This window comes from Phalacrocorax aristotelis, chromosome 4, assembly GCF_949628215.1.
Source record: "Phalacrocorax aristotelis chromosome 4, bGulAri2.1, whole genome shotgun sequence".
In the NCBI taxonomy this organism is placed as follows: domain Eukaryota; kingdom Metazoa; phylum Chordata; class Aves; order Suliformes; family Phalacrocoracidae; genus Phalacrocorax; species Phalacrocorax aristotelis.
This window is the reverse complement of record NC_134279.1, coordinates 75,958,632-75,977,800: the sequence shown is the minus strand read 5'-3', so window position 1 is coordinate 75,977,800 and position 19,169 is coordinate 75,958,632. Positions and strand designations below refer to the sequence as shown.

At 44.2% G+C, this 19,169-nt stretch overlaps 1 protein-coding gene across 7 annotated transcripts in view; it reads right to left on the bottom strand.

Moving 5' to 3' along the window:
- FAM53A (family with sequence similarity 53 member A) overlaps positions 1-12,839 on the bottom strand; it is a 70,909-nt gene extending 58,070 nt beyond the window's left edge. For 2 of the 7 annotated variants that reach the window (XM_075092080.1, XM_075092085.1), the window contains exon 1: positions 11,695-11,827. The gene's annotated coding sequence lies outside the window, so the exon portion shown is untranslated. Of the gene's footprint in view, positions 1-10,438; positions 10,588-10,912; positions 11,008-11,694; positions 11,873-12,633 lie in introns of those variants that run through there. The other 5 variants (XM_075092083.1, XM_075092079.1, XM_075092084.1 and 2 more) reach the window with 5 other exon arrangements.
- Between the last annotated feature and the right edge of the window lie 6,330 nt (positions 12,840-19,169).

Genomic DNA, 19,169 nt, shown 5'->3' with positions numbered 1-19,169 from the left:
CAACACCCATCCAGTTACATGATCCATTAGAATTCAGAAGAAAGCCTGAACAGCACACAGCTTTCAAGCAGCAAGAATTCTCTTTAACATAAAGAGGTCAGGTATTACACAAATACCAAAACTGAATGCTAGTTTGAAGAATTTGCTGCTGTTGCTCCTCAAAAGGTCTGCACTACATATATACTGCTCTACTACATGTGAACCCTCAGTAACAGTCCACAAATGCTCCAAGTATAAGGAGACTGCAAATTAAAGTCCATTAATATAATGGAGTTAAATACAAAGACAAAAGCAGCACATGTCAATACTGTGTGTGCTTTCAGCATTCAATTCAGATACCACTTCAGGTGTCACCAGGGACATCCCTCTTGCCAGACTTCAGGTACTTCAATAAAAATTAGTTCAGTTGAGCTACACAGCTCTTATTAGTTCACTATACTGTTCCAAAAGCAAGGTAACTACTTTCTTTGTCTACGCATTCAGCCTTCAACAGCACACTGAGCAGCTGGATTCGGGAAATGCTGTGCCAGAGGTCAAACCAAGGGGTACACAATTGCACTAGGTATTTAGGAAAAGCGTTTTGCAGTCGTCACATGAACTAAAAGAAACCTCACAAGACAAAAAACATTGTCTTATGTGGTAATGCAAGTTAGAAAAAAATAGTCTAAAGTGAACTCCATAACTACAGTGTAGTTTTTGTTTGTTGAGGTTTGTTTATAGATACTGAAAGACAACCTTCTGCTCAATCTGCTTGATGAGAAAGCTCAGTACTTTCACTGTGCAGTACCTCAACACTATCAGCTGTTTAATGAATAAGCCATTAATTCTACAAGCAAGTTCTCTGGAAAGATTCATTAGCCAAAGTAGATTCATAGAGTCACTAGGACTCCAAGTCACGAAGCTTACTCACATAGCACAGGCTATGAAGCCCTAACACAAAACCATGCTTTTGCATGGGAAGCAGACAGGCATAAGGTGCTGATCAGTACGCAAGTGGTATGGACCACACATTAGTTAGTATAGGGCAGAATAACTTAATTTTATTTCAGTGCAAAATGCCAGGTAAAAAGTGAAAATTGAGGAAGTAGAAGAGCCTTTAGTTTTAATCTTCACTGATTGGGACAAATTTAGCAGCTTTAAATGGTGGCAGGGAAGTCACTTGGCTAGCAAGTCAAGCATATAACATCTGCAGACAACAACAGTGCAAGAGAGGACGGGACAGACCATGAGTGTTTGGAAGGGAAATCTGCGTCCTCCCACTTGGGCAATTATCTTTACAGATGGCTGCATTCTGACAAGATCAGCTTCTGGTAACCAAGTTGAAGGGCAAACCAGTAAAGATTTATCTGATAAAGTCAACAGTATGAGAGATGCAAGCATGTCCTTTCAGCTCTTCACCTGAAAACTCTCAATCTTTCAAATGATCTTTCAATACTGATAAAAAGTGTGTTTTATCTAAACACACTTTAAAATAGGACTCTGAAATTACATCTGGGTTTCTGGCATCTTCACTCATGCAAAGGTTAAGCATACCATAGTCAGCATAAAGCAGTAACATCTTTTCTGCAGAAGATCTGAAACCACCACGTTAGGGGGAAGTCACTGGCTGAGCACCTGGACCCAAGAAGTACTGAAGTGATAAACAAGGCTTCGACAGCTGCAGCTTTTTCTGCAGGTGCAAAAAGCATTTTCATTTCAGTTTGGCTCAGTTTAACAGTTAGTTCAATAACTAGTTCAGAATTTAGAAGCAGGTTTGGTTTTATTTGATCCTGTCCAATCTTGTGCTCAACTGAGAAAAGGGGGAGGGGAATGGAAAGTCATTCCCCACCTCAACCAGTTCCAAAGTTTAAGACTATATATTTAACAGGGCTATAAGGTGTAGTGTCAGGGATACGTGGTATTCTGCAACAAATTTATTACTAAGATTTGAGCATCACAACACAGAAAAAAAACTCCCACAACCAAGTATTATCCACTTTGAAAGAGCCTTTCTGAGCACAGCTCCCCTGTACCACCCTCTGTTGCAGGTTGCACAGCCAAGCTTGCCTAGCAGCATCACCAATAGCAGGATACATCTAACTAAACAAGCCTGAAAAAGCATCCTAACAAAATCCCTGTTTCTGTTAAGTATTAAGGAGCTTGGAACAGTTAATTCAGCTGAACATGTTAGAGGCTAAGCAAGTAAATCCCACCCAGAATATCTAACCTGAAGGCAGGAACTGCGATATGCCTTGCTGTACAAGCAAGCACACAAATGCTCCATGCAACAAGCACAGCATTAATTCTCACTGTACCCACACCCCAGTCCATGCCAGCCACCACCTCTTCAAGGATAATATGGGGGATACTTCTCAGTCCTACTATTCCACAGCAAAAATTGAAGTTTTGGGATAGCAGCATGAAGCTACTGATCTTAACAGTTTGAAGAAGTGTAGCGATTCTAAGATGTGGCATTATGCAAATATAAGTTTAAAAGCCCTTTTACTTTTTCATAACATTAAGAATAAGCAACTATACTTCATCTTGTTTATCAAAATACAAGCAAGTATTAACATCCAATACACTCATCCAGTACACTGAATGTGGATGGCAAAATGTGTATTAACTTCTCAAGACCAGGAGATGCTGCCATATTTTGGGTTAGAAGTGATCACTGAAGTAATCTCAACTAACAAATGTTCAACATCCTTAGAGAAGGATTATCAGACTTTCTAAATCTCTACTCAATTTAAGACTGCAGCATAATTTGAAAGGATAGATGCCTGTCCCCTTAGAGCATACAGTGGAAGGAATGGTTAAAGACAAATTATTCCAGCTTGTAGCCAACTGCATCAAAGCTGTAACTACACTCAACTATATCTGGGTGATGAGAATAAACTGCTATATATGCAGGGACTATAAACAGGGTAATGATTAGAGCAAGACTACGGAGATCACTGGAAGGTGGAGACAAAGTAGTTTTAGAGTTTACAGGGAAAGATGCTGGAGAAGCAACAGTGAAAAGTATTTATAGAACTGCACCAAACAATCCCAACAGAGACAGGGCTCAGAGAAGCCCATTTCTATGAAGCACAAGATTCATTATGTGAATCAAGTTTGGCAGGGGAGATATCATGAGATCTAAGATATCAAAGAGAAGAAGTTGCACCCATAGAGATGTCAACAAATACTTCCAAATACAAACCCAAGAAGAATACCCTAAAGAAAAGTTAGCTCCAAGTAGTGGGACTTATTCTTTGTGATGCAAGAGAAATTTCATCAAGAATGAAGAGCTTAAGACAACCCTAACTACAGAAAACTTCAGTCATTCTATACCACCTGGAATTATTTGCAAAGTACCAGATTTAGGCTGTTATATGCTACGTTGGAGTACAGACAAGAATAGGCCACACTTCAAGAAAAGTTTTGGACATCAGTTTCTGGAGCCAGGCCTGCCTTCATTCCATGTCTACTTCCAGAAAAAGGTCAAAATTCATGTGATTGGTCTCCAATTCCCTGCATACCAGTAGAATCCCAGGGGAAGGATGAACCCTTTGTGAGCACTAAAAGTCAACAAGGTGGTGAGTAGAACCCAGCAGGATATCAGAGTAACAGGGTTTAAGGACAAGAGAACCTACTGAGGGAATACACCTAGGTTTAAAGACTTCTGCTGTTGGGCAAGCAAGCAAAGGCTGTATACTGAATGCAATACTTAGTGGATAACCAACCACCAGTGGTTGAGAGCCCACCAAACAGGAACTCAGCTCAGTTCACCAATTTTGGTTTCCCATTGTCTGCTGCTGGCAGAGGAGGCTTGTTACAAGCAGGAGAAAGGAGGAAGGACTACAAGACAGCATTAAAATTCTGTGTAACTGACAAATTGGAAAACTTATGAAAGAAATGGGATACAATCCATTTCTGAAAGGTACTCTCAGGCTGGATTAACCGAGCAAACAGGAAGGCAAGGTCTGCAGAAGAAAGCTGTGGGCTAGGTTGGATCAACAAGCTGACCTTGAAACAAATGTTAAGCTGTTGTAAGAAAGTCAAATGTATCCGGATGCATGAACAGGAATATCAGCTCCAGGGCACATGAAATAGTCTTTTTACTCTACTCAGCACAGGAAAGCCTCAGCCAAAGTACAAAGTCGGGCTTTAAGCACCACGCTCAAAGACCAATGCAAATTAACTTGAGAGGAGAAGAACGATTAGAGCTAAAAAGCCATGACCTCTTGGGAAGAGCAGAATACACTAGTTTTATTTAGGCCAAAAGCATCACAAGGCTGCAGGGTGGAGGGCAAGACCCAAGAAAACAGGAACATGACAAAGAACAGTTCAAATATTTAAGAGATTACTTACTACTGGGGAAAGAACAGCTGTCCCTCATGCCCAAGGAATTAGGCAATAAGCTTGACGTGTAGTAAGGAAAGTGTCTAGTTCCATATTCAGGACAAGTTCTAATGCTGAGGACAGTAAAGAGCTGCACTGAAGAGAAAGTAGAGCTGCTCAAGCTTCTTTTATCAATTACATTAGATTTGCAATACTGGTGTGGGGCAGGGGACTCTCACAACCAGCCTACACCTTTTTCAGCCCTATTTTTTTTTAATCACTACCTCAATTTCAAGCCACTGTAATACCTTTGCTTATCTTCTTACAGTGTATGTTTAGTTTGAATGAACTAGAAGTTACTCTTCTGATTTTTCAAATTAAAGCTTCAGGATTTGCATGTTCAGGTTACTTTACAACAAAAGAAAAGCCACACCTGCCTCATACTTTCTTCATGAATAAATAAATCAACTTCAATCATCTCCCATAGCAGTATGCAGATTTCAGTAATATTGCAGTATCCTGTTGTACCTTTCTCCTCTGACCAACAGAAACCCAAGCCGATTACTTCAGAAACACCTGCGTGCTTAGCCTTCTAACAGCCTAGAGCAGTGATGTAATAGCTTTCATTGATGTGGTGTCAAAGCACCATCACACAAACATATGCACACACATTTTACTACAGCTATAGCCTTAGGCGTGGTTTGGACTTCCTGAGGATGGAAAATGCTACACACAAACCAAATGCTCCAAAATAATACCTAATATACCCAGGATTTTACAGGTGGGGAGTTGAAGCAGACAGCATTAGTTACAGTCAGAGGAAGTCTGTGCCCAAAATAAGTTACTTGTTCACATTTAAACTGCAAAACTCTAAGGTCACTGAACTGGGAAAGAACTAACTCTAAGAACTGAAACACAAATAGGACACCTACAAAGCATACAACAGTTAGAGACAAACTATCTTTTTTTTCCATCTTCCAATAGTTTCAGTACTACAAGTATTTATCCAGGTACTTGCCACTTAATTTAAATGCCATCCTTCTGATTTGAGAAACATGAAAGTAAGAGCAGCAAGTCCTTATCCAAAAATTGAACCAGATGGCCTGGTCAGGATGAAGCATTAATGGAAGAAGCTGAGGCAAGCAAGGGCTTGGCTACCTGTGTGCAAGTGGACTACCACATGTACTGAAAAGTGAGCAGGCTAAACTTCACATACGTTCCAGTGCTAGCACTATATTCTTCTAACCAGCAACTCTGCTCTTGTACCTTAACCTTTGGTAGCCCTTACAGCAGGCAATAGGCACTTCAGTTTGGCCTCAAGTTACTCACACTTCTCAAATTCTCCAAGTTTCAACTCTGGTGTTCAATTTCATCACTTTAAAAGAAGAGGTCCTAGGTACACAACTCCTTTCCCCTTCCCAACAGAAGAAATATATAGTATATTTTAGCCAATTAAAGTAGTTATTGAATGTTCTTTTCATTACTCCTCTCTCCTCCTCACTAAATACTGCGTCAGATTATGCTCTGGAGCACAGCAGTAATCTCGAGGCATGCTTACACCCCACTACACTCCATTCCAGACAGTACATAATGGTTAATTATTTGCCACTACTATTAGACCAAGACAATTGAGCATAAAGGTTCCTCTTTTAAACTAGGATTGTCATTCTAAGCTCATCATACACCCATACAAATGGATCCAAGGTATCTAAATAGAGACCATCACTTCAAAAAAATCACACCCTCAAACAGTACACAGAACAGAAGTTTCCTATGTTATGAAAACAAAGCTGTTCGTGCCATGATACAAAAACCACCTGCAACCTCAGCGGCCATATACATGTTGACTAAGAAATGCTGAGCTGCAAGAGACAGAACCCAGCGGATACAGACCGGTCCAGCCTCACACGCATTTCTAGAACTGTGTTGATTCATAACGTACATCACACCTGAGGCACCAAACTTAACTGTTTTCATGTTCTGCACGTTACTTTTGACCATGGAAGTTGATAAAGCAACAGGGTTTGTCAGATCCTAATGACATACAGTTTCGACACTTGCATCCTTCCCTTAATACGGTAAGTTTTCAACCCTCTAAACCAAAAAAGTCAAATCAACAGAAACAAGGGGATGTAAAGGAAGCAGTACCTTCAAAACAAAAATCTTCCCTAACAGCAAGCCTTGGAGGGTAGAATAAAGAACAAACATCACAGTATCCAGTAGTCACTGTATGAAATGGAGGAATACTTTACAGCAAAATCTAAAGCCACAATTAAGGTGAAACCTAATACATGTGCACAGCACTGAAGGAATGATTTAGTGCCATCAACATCAACGCAAACTGCACAGAGCAAAATTAAACATGCTGCAATAATAATTTGAACTGCACAATTAGGTTAAAAAACACATTTACCCTACAAATTAAAAAACCTCCCAAACCCCTCAAAGGCATTAATGCTGTTCACAATGCTATTTGAGATGCAAATTAGAGACCCGAAGTTAATATAACACCAACAGAAGTTCCTATTATTCCCATTCATGGCTCAAGGGGAGGCGACAGTAGAAGAGAAGCCACAGCCTTGTTGTATCAGGTCTTATTAGGACAGTTAAGGCTTTTGTTCATTTTTAAAGTTAACCCACCTTAACTTCAGTGTAGAAATTGCCAAATTATAAACGTGATTTTTCATAAACCCAGAAAACTTAAGTATATTAGCAAATAAACAACAAGCCAGCTGCTGAGGCTGGCTGGAGTTGGGGGGTGGGTGTTAAGGACAAACAAGTACTCTTCAGAAGAATTCAGCTCCTGTCTTCCAGCACCACAGATCTCAGTCTAAAGCACAAAAGTAAAGGTATAGACAGTGCTACTGCAGTTATTTCTTCAACTATTTCCTGTACCAGCTGGGTTCCAATTTTAAAGCTCAGCAAATGCAGAAACAGCTTTCTTCCATCTCAAGTGCCTTTCCCACAGTCACATGTAGGTCTTGATATACTGAGTCATTTTTGCAAATGACACTTCTAATGACAGCTCTAGGCAAACTATTGTTTGATTTCACACTCTTAGCTCTATCTGTACAGACAGACTCGAACACACTGAAAAGCAATTGCCATCACTGGCACCACAAGTATGTCCAAAGCTCCAGGCCTACAGTTTGAGGTATCACTGACAGTATTATTCCCTCTACTTAACTATACTAGAGTTTAATTTTCACAGGAACTTAAATCAATGTTGTCATACTAAATTCAGAGCAATGATGCTAACATCAGGTAATCAGAACCCTTGATCTTACTGATAAGACCCGAACAAAACACAAGCGATGGCCTGCATTTCACTAAAATATAATCAAGTTCAAAGAGTGGAAAGCCAGTTATATTAGTTTCCTTAACTCAGTAAGTTTCCCAACTGAAACACCTCATATTTTCTAAAGCATGATACTCAACCGCTTGCTTAAACAAATACTGCTGTCAGTAAACTGAGAGTCATAACCCAGATAATGTATTAAGTAACACCCCTGCCTACTTCCTCCCCTCAACCTAAAAATTAGCAGAAACATGGCCTTCAGAAGTCATTTCTGCCCACTACAAAACATTAGAAGTTAGCTGAGGGGTTTCTTGCCAGCTGGTTGATGGCATTATTTTCTAAACCAGCTGAGCAGAAAAGGCAAAACAGCACAAAAATGTAGAAATAGCAATATTATAGAGTTGACAGTTACCTTGATTTCAGTTTTTTCTATACTCAATACTGCAATATCCAGTTGGGTTATCACAGAAAAGTTTGTAAGACAGCCTAGAAAGGAGTTAAAAAATGTCTTTTTTTTTTTATAGGCCTCATTTTGAAGGGGAAAATTCTGAAAGACGACCATTTTCTGAAAATACGACTGCCTCAATCCCCCTAGCAGAGTGTTTATAGTTACAAGAAACCAACTAAGTGCAGATTTTTATACAGACTCTTTCATCACTGGATTGCAATACTTTGTGTGGTTAACAAGATCTTAGCCGACAGTGAACTTCATGACACACCAAAAAACAAGTTGTCAACATAAATGGCTACCTCTCAGGTATACACAGTCAATAGATTAAAACAAGTTACCCACTAAGAAAATATCAGCCACTACAGTACAGCAAGTTCAAGTAGCTGTTTTCCTAGCCATGTATTTCTTCCCTAGAATTAATGAACAGGGCTACCTTCTGCTCATTAACCCTTCCTTCAGGAGTGCTCACAAAGCCCTTCACAGGTTTCTGTGTGTAGCTTCACCTCCTCAGTAAGCTTCTGTTACTTACTGTATCAGAAATAAAAGTTACAGCTACTTCTGTAACAGACAGGAATCTCTTACATGTTCTACCATAATATATTTTGAAATTTAAGTTTATATGTAGAATGTGCAAGACTAAAGACAAGGTCCTATGAGCATTTACCTGCAAGATCATTCTTACATGAATATCATCTCAAGAATGTAGTAATCTAAAAATAGTCCAACAAGTTTATTTTATAGAAATAAAAACGAAAGTTTGAAGCAAGCTAAAAGAAGCACAAAACTTGTGGGCTTGCAGGGGAGAGGGAAGTTCACTCTGCCAAAAGCAAAAGTTTGTTTATATTATGGCCTTCAAAATACACAAAAAGACATGTAAATCACAATATAAATACTAATATTTTTCCACTAAAGGTTTAACAAGATTTCTTTTTACTGTTTAACTCAAAGCAGAAACAGAAAGGACAATTTCTTAAAGCAAAACTCAAAACCAGCATTAAAAAGTGTATGAGCAAGGAAAGGATCACGTTTGGAAAGTTTTAAGTACACCATGTTTCTAAAGGGAATAATCTATCAAACCACAGGAGGTGACTAGAACTGCCATCATCACTGCTAACACAAAGGAATGTAGATTGGGGGGAGGCAACAGAGGAAGAGGGAGAAAGAACAGGGAAGGGAAAAGGGGAAGGAACTAAAAAGGGAGCTACAGTAATGGCTACCAGACTCTCAAGGAATTCCTATAGGAAAGAATAAATCCTTCATGCCTTTTTAAAATAAAGCAATCTGTGCAATAAATTGCTGCTATCTCAGTAACATTAAGCTTTCAGTTTATCTGCCCACCGTATTTTCACAAATACAGTTTCATGCCATACACTAAACTTCCAAAGCTTAGCACAATGGTTGTGAATACAAATAGCATTTCTTCTTTCAGTCTCCTCATTCTTCTGAATCATAGTACTCTGCAGAAAAACAGCTTTTCAAGAGGAAGTGGGGAAGTTTAACTACCCCAAGTTTAAAATACTCCTTTACAATTATTTAATCAACTTTAATTCTCAAGTTAGAGACAATAACTACAGGTTACACACTGGCAGGTAAAGGCCACTAGAGGACAGCCAGATTACCACAGCATGGAACATCCTGAAAGGATATCATTAGGGGATGATCTTGCAGATCAGAATTTTAAGTTTACATCTCATATGCAGCATGTACTTCCACACAATGATGCGCAGAAACTTGTACTGACAAAAAAATACAGATTATTAAAAATAACAGACAGAATTATGAAGATTATTTCCCAAAAATTAAAAATAAATGAGTAGTAAAACCCATTTTCTAGGTAGGAGTTCCACCAGCAGTTAGACCAGAACTACTCGGAATGTATGTTTTAGCTCCCTACACATAGTGACCTCCTCCTGCCTCCGAGTACAGTTCTTCCAGGCATTTTCAGAAGCACAATAATAGTGAAGATACAAGCTCTTTGGGCTTGATCATGTACACCACATCCCCAATAAAACCAGATCAAGTCACATGCTTCATTAGGAAAGTTTTTGCTATTCAAACATTGTACTCCAGATTTCATAAGCATAACTCAAAGCAAACAGACTATTCACCGTTAAAACACATCCAGAAACATTTCAATTCACCACAAGATACACAGACCTACTGCTTCTTGCCAAAAACGGCTCTGATGAAAATATTTCCTAGCAGTCAGGTATATGAATGGGAGGCAATGTAACAGTAAAGGCTGTAATAACTGTTCTCAGGAGCTAATTTTAACGTAAGCACAGCAAACAAGAAAACAGATTTCACCAGCTGGCCCAACTCGTCCCGAGGCCTAGACCTCGGCACGCACGTTAAAAGCCAGTGTTTTATCTGGTCTGACTCACCAAGCCAGCCTCAACCTCCAACCTGAAAAGTTGCAGCGCTGCTACAGAGCGCTATTTCTGTAACGGCCGCTTTCTGCACGGGTACGAGGGGTGTATCATCCACCTGAAGAGAAAACGCCTTAACTTTCAGATCTCCACCAGAAGAGTTCAGATAACTGACGCAATGCTAAACCAGAGGTTCATCTGCAACGGCCAGCCTTTCTGTCGCACGAGACCTAAAGCGACCTCCTTAAATAGCACCCAAAATTTCAAGAACGCATTTCTACTAACCCTCGTGCGGGCAAGAAGGCACCTAATAAGCCAAACGATCAGAACAAAGCCACGTTACTGCCCTTAGAAAAACCGGAATAATACAAAGAGCCTGTTTGCTCATCAATATTGGACTTTCCGACCCAATTGGTGTTACGCTTACGAGCCATATATCAGAAATCAACTTTCTTATTGCTGAGGGAGGGGAAGGAAGGAAATAATCACCGTTTTCACCCAGGAACCATTCTGGAAGGCAGCTATTGTGAAAAAAACATGCCCCTGCTCTGACGTAACCCTCTCCCTGGGAGCGGAGGGGAGACTCGCCTCGGCACCCGCGGGGTGCTGTCCCGCGGGGCGGGGGCACGAAGCGACGCCCGGTCCCGGCCGAGCCCCGGGACCGACCGGGAACCCCTGACCCCCCCTCCCTCCCGCCGGGCCCGGCAGGCCGGAGCCCGCACCGGGAGCTGCCCCGCCGCGCCTCGGGACACCCGGCCAGCCTAATGCCACCCCCAGCGGCTGTTGTTAAGACTAATAAGTTGGGGCTTGGGGCTTTTTTCCTCCTTTTGCCATCTGCCAGGGCTGCGGGCAGCCGCCGTTCGCTTCCACACGAAGTCTCCAGCTAATGGCATGGCGAAGGGAGCTAGCCGTTACCTCCGGGGCTGATAAACGAGCGCGGCCCCCGGCTCGATACCGATAATAATAATAATGAAATAATAATAATAAACAGCGATAATAATAATGAAAAATAAAACACCTACACCTGTCTATCTAATTAAGGAGACGTGCAGCCTGCAGCGCCAGGGCAGCGGGAGGCTGCCGCCGCGGGGAAGGGCAGCTCGGGGCTGACACCCCTCTCCCCGCAGGGTCCCCCCCCAAGGGCGGCGGCGCCGGCCCAGAGCTGCGAGGTCCCCGCAGCCGCCCGGGCTCTGCGGAGCGGCCCGGGCCCGGCCGCCTCCCCTCCACCCGGCGCTGACTCCGCGCCGCCGGCCACCTCCAACGGCCGTTACCTGCCGACTGCGCCCGCCCCTCCGCCAGCAGGCACAGGCGCTGCGCCCGCGGCCTCCCCCGATCCCCTCACGGCAGCGGCGGCCGCCGTACCTGCGAACACCCTCCCGCCCGGGTCGCCTCCCCTCCGCCTCTGGACCAGGCTCCTCCACGGCGAGGGAACAAAACACAGCCGACTCCGCCCCCTCCCGGCACCCGCCTACTCCCATTGGCTGGGCCGCCCGCCCGTCGAACTTTGACCCGCTCTGCCATAGGGCGGCGTGGGAGCTGGCCCGGCCCACAAGAAGCGGGGGGCGGGTCCGTTACTGGAAGGGCCGCACAGCTGTGGTGCCGGGTGGGAGGAGGCGCCGGACTACACCTCCCAGCAGGCATTGCGGCGCCGCCGCGCCCTCCTCTCATTGGCTATCCAAGGTAGCGTGTGGAAGGCGGTTACGTCACCGCGTCCCCGGATGGAGCCGCAAGGAGGACGCGGGTGCGCGTGTGGCGCAGCGAGCGAGCGGGGTGCGGTGGCGCCCGGCCGGCCAGACTGCGCATGCGCAAAGCGCGCGGCGCCCCCACCCGCATGCGCACTGGCGCAGAAGGGGGATACCTCAAGCGGGCGGGAATGGCGGCGGCGGTGCTCTTCAGGGCGGCGGGCCTGGGGCATGGCTGGGTGAGGAGGGTGCGGGGGTTATCTCTCGCTCGGAGCGGGGCCCGAGTGGCCGCTCAAGGCTGCCCTGCTGGGTTCGGGCCTTGTCAGTCTGCGGGCGATCTCCACCAAGGCCTGGCCTGGTCGGTGGGTTGCCGGTTGCGCCCAGCCTGGCAGCGCCTCTCCACAGAATGGCCGAGGTGCGGGCACCCGGGCCTGCGGCAGTCCCGGGGGGAGCAGGAAGGGCACCCAGGGATTCCCCCAGAAGCCGTTGCCATGGCTTGCCCTAACCCGCTCCCGCTGCTTAAGTTACCTTCCCCGTGGCTGGTTTTTCCCAGTTTCCCCCGCAGACGTGCTGCTCTGCGCCGTGTAACGGTGTGGTTACACTGCCCTCTGCTTGCCTGCTCCGTGCTTCCCTCAGCCGGCAGTTTCCAGACCAACCTGCTGAAAATACCTTGGCTTCATTTCCCACAGGGGTCCTGCATGGACCCGAACTGGTGCCATCTTCTCTCATCTCTCAAAATGGAGGCCAGAAAAAAAAAAAAACAACAAACCAACGCCTGCTTCTTATTCTGCAAGAAATGTTCCTATGGGAGTTTTTCAAAAGCAGTTATGAGTCAACCATAGTGAGGAAGTGGGATGTGTTTGGACAACAATTAAGTTGTACACTTGTCAGGGCAGAGACTGCTTTATGTGGGTGCATAATCCTTCACATCATGAGAAACCAAACCCTGATTTACTGTTGCCTACAGGCCTAACATTACTGAGATACAGGTATTTTTTATTAATGGTGACTATTAGCAAGCTCTTCTCATCCCATTACCAAGCATCTGTTATTTCAACCTTCTGCAACCTGTTCTTCAGTGTTCGCCCATGGAGTTGTATTTCACTGCTGCGCCTTTCCTTTGACCCAGAAGTTTTTCAGCTCCCTTTACTTTATTCTCTCATAAGATTTTGCTGAATTACAAGCCCATGGTGCAATAGATGCCTGAGTTAACGTTGCAACGCAGAGTCCATCCCAAAACTCTGTTCCTGAGACATCCTTGCTTCAGCTTGCTTATTTTCCAGGCTTTCAAATTTTAACCTTAAGACACCAGTAACTTAAAACTAATTTTACTTCAGACACCATTATCAGGTTTTGCTGCTTATTCTTCATCACTGTCCCCTCATCTTTTACACCCTGTACCGCCCCTGCAGTACTCAGTTTCTTGAAGATTTTGCATGTTTATTTTGTTTTGATAAACCTTAGGCTGAAATATTTTCAAATAATTTTCCAAGATACCTTTCCCAAATTATACAATTAATATTTAAATTAGTGTACTAGTTCTGCGTAAGATTTCTCTTTAGAAAGATCTTGTGAGTGATTACACACAAAAGAGTACACAGCTTTCTCCCATACTTCAGTCCTGGCTCTTGAAATGCTTTCTGGTTGTGCTCATTTTGCTCCCGGCCTTATTGTGAATTCTAGTGCATGGGAAATTGTAGTTCATCTGCTTTCATGATCCTGCCCATATCTTTGGCAGGGATTTGGCTCTGTCTGTAATCAGTTTTGTACACAGAATTCCCCACTGAAAACAAGTTATCCCTGAAGCATTTCATTGCTAAATCCTTATCCAAACTTAGAATTCGCAATTCAGGTTGGTTTTTTTTTTAAATGAAATAATAATGTAATTTTATCTTTCACAACCATTATATCTAAGTATTCCACTGGAGTTTAGCAGCTCAGGTGTGAGATTTTGATGTAAAATTGTTTCTCCCTCACCTACAAATTCAAACAATTTCATAGCTGTGAAACATTAATGTTTTTCTCAGTTAAACCACAATACTTTCCTCCAGCCTCCTGTACTATTTCTGCTGCAAGTAAGGTAAAGCCAGAGGGAACTTGGTGTTTCTGAAACTGAACTGCCTCTCGACTACAACTGTTTACTTCCAGCTATGGCTGCAGCGATGGGGGAGGCATGTGAAAAGAGTTACAGCCGCACTCCCCTAGCCGTCAGTGCTTCCGCTCTCAGCTTCCACAGGCTGGATATTTCCAACTAGGGTAAAACCTTTGCAGTAATTAAATTATCTTCTGGATTATATAACTCTTAAATCTTCTTTATCTTCTTCTATAGTGCTCCCTGTGATTTCTGATTTCTTTTATCACTTTCCATTCTTTTCTCCAACCTTGTCAGCTTTTTTGCCATTGTGACAGTGGCTGATACTCTCTCCTGTTGGGGTGGAGCTGTCTTCAACTGTCTGTAGTCCAAAAGCAGGTGGGAAGCTGAATCACAGTCTAGTGATGTTACAGAGGTGGTACCTCCTGTGATCTGCTGGTTGCATCCCAAAATTCATGGCATGGGCAAATCGCATACAATGGTCAACAAAAGCTATGGGACTGGGGTGGGAAGTAGGAGTGAGCAATCATATCTGAGACAGGGCAGGTGGTACCTTTAATCAATGTCACTCAGTACTCAGCCGTAGTCATCTTTTATTTTATACCCAAGAGTAAAGCTCTGGCAGGAGTCCAGTTTATAACTCAGATCTTGGTAAACACAGACCTAAACTTCCCTCACGACAAGGTTCGATAGTAATTGTCTAGCACTTTAAATATCTAATTACAAACATGCTACCACATGTTAAAGGGGTCGGTGTCTGTTCACTCAACTGTGTGTCTCCGGGAAGGGCCATCTGTTTCCAACAAAACAGTGAGACATGAATGTAGACAGGTTTCTAAATTTAAAAAAAAAGAGAGAGGAAGAACCCACTAGAGAGAGACAGACACAAAGCTGTCTTTGCAATAAAGCACAGGCTGAAATAGGTGCAATCAGAATGAACCTCAGGAGAAAGTTTTCACCTAGGGGAATGGATGCATGGTACGATTGCTCTGCGATACCCTTCTGGGGATTATGTTGTGCAGCTAAACTACTGGAGCAGGCATATAGAAATCTTCACTATGAATACAGATGATACGTTCAGTTTGGTCCGTCTTGACACCTGTTTTCCATACAGGAATAGCAGTTCCTCTTACATCCTGTCTCAACACCTAGCTCCTAGATCCAGTTATTCAAGAAAGGGAATGTTTTACCCTCCTTAGTCAGAACGTGGTAGATAGGCGAGAGAGACATGCTGGCTTTGCCTCTCACACAAAAACAACAGATAGACTTTAATGCTACGTGCATGTTACTGCTAAGCTGTTGCCAATTTAGGCAAATTACCACCTAAGATCAAGAAGGGAAACAGAGGAGACTATGCAACTCGGTTCTTTTTTTGTTATTATTTTCATACCATTTGTAGATAAGGAGCCCAGCATCTATTTGATGTAGTTAAAGAAATGAAGTGCAAAAATAGTTCAGGCACTCTGTAACATGCACAGCTGCTCATAAGGTTCAGATGAGCATTTCCAAAACTATTTCAAACTGGTAGAAAGCTATTTTGCTGATTTCGCTGGGTACACTGATCATTTTTTACTTAGCACAGCATTAGTAAGCTAAAAGTTAGTGTATTTTCTACATACAGTGGTCCTCTTACAATGAGTTATAGAATACAAGTGAGTTGGAATAGCAAGTCTCAGGTAAATTTACCCCAAATAATGGTATTTCTCTTCTTGCAGCAATCACTGTTAGTTGTTCATCTGTTTCCCCATAAAGTAAGTATAATAGAAAAGGGGCCTCTGTTTGAAAAGACGAATTTATGAAGGCATGTCAGAAAGATTCCAGATCCAATAAAATCTTTCACTGATCCTGTTTCCGTCACGGTCACTTTGCCGTCTCCCTCAGGAGCAAGGGAGCAATGTGGATTCCATCTCCCAGCCCAGGGAGTCCCCACGCAAGGGGGTGAAGAAACAAACTGGACTGACTTTGGAGTCCAACACAGAGCAGGTACAAGAGACACTGCTTAGGGACAGAGGGATCCTGTGGTATCCTGTGTGTTTTGAGGGAATGTTTGAGCATGGCTGAGCCTTATCAAAGATGCTTTTCACACTTCTCCATTCTCTCTGTTTAGCAGTTTTATGGCTGAGCTTACAGGTTCTGGGCACAAGAGGAAGTTCTGCGGCTAATTATATGTATCAGTTGGTGGTTTTAATGCAAACCTTGCTCAGACTGCTCAGAGGAGTTTGCTGTATAATGTACTTTTCCTTACCTATGTTCAAGGGCTTGTTATACATGAGATAAAGCAATAAGAATGCTAAATAAATGAGCTGGAATTGAGAAATAAAGCAGTGTTCAGCATCAAAATCTGAAACAAGTAGAGGGCTGACATCCTAGGATATTAGAGTCAGGGGTCTCTCGTATACCACTACAAGTTGGCTAGACATTATGTTCTTTGTGAACTCTTAAAAGGATTTTGAAAATGTTGAGTTAATCATGACCAGATCAGGTTTTATTGGATTTCATGGAAGGGTGACTCCATCCCGTGCCCCCTGTACACAGCTGACTTTTCCTACACCCAGCCTTTCACCTCCATTACCTGCTATTCCAGCTAGACAGTTGCCGGCTTCTTCTTGAATTGAGCCATCTGGCCAGGATATACTTTGTTTTTCAGGGTATGAATTAGCCACAGGATTTCAAAAAGGGCAAATCAAGCTCCAAGTGCTGAGCCAATGCAGCATTGTTCTGCTTTTCACTGCAGTCCCCTAGGAACAGTCCCACTCATGAGAACTCTAAATTGCTAAGAGTTCAGCCAAAGCATCTTCTGCCTACTCAAGTTTCTAGTCCTTCCTACATACGTTTCCAAGTGCCTTGTTCTTTTCGCAATATACAGCACTTCCTTCCCAGACCTCCCCTACACCTGCCTGCTTTACCAAATGGCTTATTCACCTCCTCGGTGAGCCTTTTCTCAGCCCAGAACTTTTCCCCAACTTATCTCTCCTTGAAAAAAGCCAGGGACAGTGAAGGCACATCAGTTACCTGCATTTGGTGCAGCCAGGAGGGCTGCATGTGTTCACAGAATCACAGAATGGTAGGGGTTGGAAGGGATCTCTGGAGATCATCTTGTCCAACCCCCCTGCTTGAGCAGGCACACCCAGAGCAGGGGGCACAGGACCACGTCCAGGGGTGTGTGAATGTCTCCAGGGAAGCGATTCCACAGCCTCTCTGGGCAGCCTGTGCCACTGCTCTGGCACCCGCACAGGGAAGGGGTTTTTTCTTATATTTAGGTGGAACTTCCTGTGTTGCAATTTGTGCCCATTGACCCTTGTGCTGTTGTTGGGCACCACTGAAAGGAGTCTAGCCCCATCCTCCTGACACCCACCTTTTAGATATTTATAGGTATTGATGAAATCCCCCCTCAGTCTTCTCTTCTCCAGGCTGAACAAACCCAAGTCTCTCAGCCTTTCGTCATAAGGGACATGCTCCAGTCCCCTGATCATCTTTGTGGGTCTCCGCTGGACTTGCTCAAGCAGTTCCACACCTTTCTTAAACTGGGGGGCCCAACACTGGACACAGTACTCCAAATGTGGTCTCACTAGGGCAGAGTAGAGGGGGAAGATAACATCCCTTGACCTGCTGGCCACACTCCTTTTAGTGCAGCCCAGGGTATTGTTGGCCTTCTTGGCCACAGGGGCCCATTGCTGGCTCAGGGTCAGCTTGCTGCCCACCAGCACTCCCAGGTCCTTCTCAACAGAGCCGCTTTCCAGTAGTTCAGCCCCCAAACTGTACTGGTGCATGGGGTTGCTCCTCCCCAGGGGCAGGACCTTGCACTTGCTCTTGTTGAATTTCATGAGGTTCTCCTCGGCCCAGCTCTCCAGCCTGTCCAGGCCTCGCTGGATGGCAGCACAGCCTTCTGGTGTATCAGCCACTCCTCCCAGCTTGGTATCATCAGCGAACTTGCTGAGGGTGCCCTCTGTCCCATCGTCCAGGTCATTGATGAATATATTGAACAGGACTGGACCCAGCACAGACCCCTGGGGAACACCACCAGTTACAGGCCTCCAACCAGACTCTACTCCACTGGTCATGACTTTCTGAGTTCTGTTGTTGAGCCAGTTCTCTGTCCACCTCACTGTCCACTCATCCAGCCCACACTTCCTTAGCTTGCCTGTGAGGATGCTGTGGGAAACAGTGTCAAATGCCTTACTGAAGCTGAGATAAGCAACACCCACTGCTCTCCCTTCATTAACCCAGCCTGTCACGGCATCACAGAAGGCTATCAGGTTGGTCACGCGTGATCTTCCCTTGGTGAATCCATGCTGACTGTTTCTCATAACCTTCTTGTCCTCTCCATGCCTGGAGATGACCTCCAGGATGAACTGCTCCATCACCTTTCCAGGGACAGAGGTGAGGCTGACTGGCCTATAGTTTCCCAGGCCCCCCTTCTTGCCCTTTTTGAAGACTGGAGTGACATTTGCTTCCCTCCAGTCCTCGGGCACCTCTCCTGTCCTCCACGACCTTTCAAAGATAATGGAGAGTGGCTCAGCAAGAACATCCACCAGCTCCCTCAGCGCTCGTGGGTGCATCCCATCGGGGCTCATTGATTTGCAAGGATCCAGTGTGCATAGGTGATCTCTGACCCAGTTCTCCCCAACCAAGGGGAAGTCTTCCTTTCTCCAAATCTTCTCTCTGATCTCTGGGGGCCGAGATGCCTGAGGGCCAGCCTTAGCAGTAAAGACTGAGGCAAAGAAGGCATTCAGTAACTCTGTCTCCTCTGCATCCTGCGTCACCAGGGTTCTCAAGTTCCCACCTTTTCTGCCAGAACAGGGCTTATAGAACTCTTGCAAACGCCTCTAGTGATTTCCAGTAAAAGGACAGGGAAGACTGATCACTAGCAAATAAATGTGATTAATAAGCACTGTTACTTAAAGCGTGCTGTGCACAACGTATCACACTTTCACCATCCTTAACACAGAATTTCTGTGAGCCATTTCGTCTG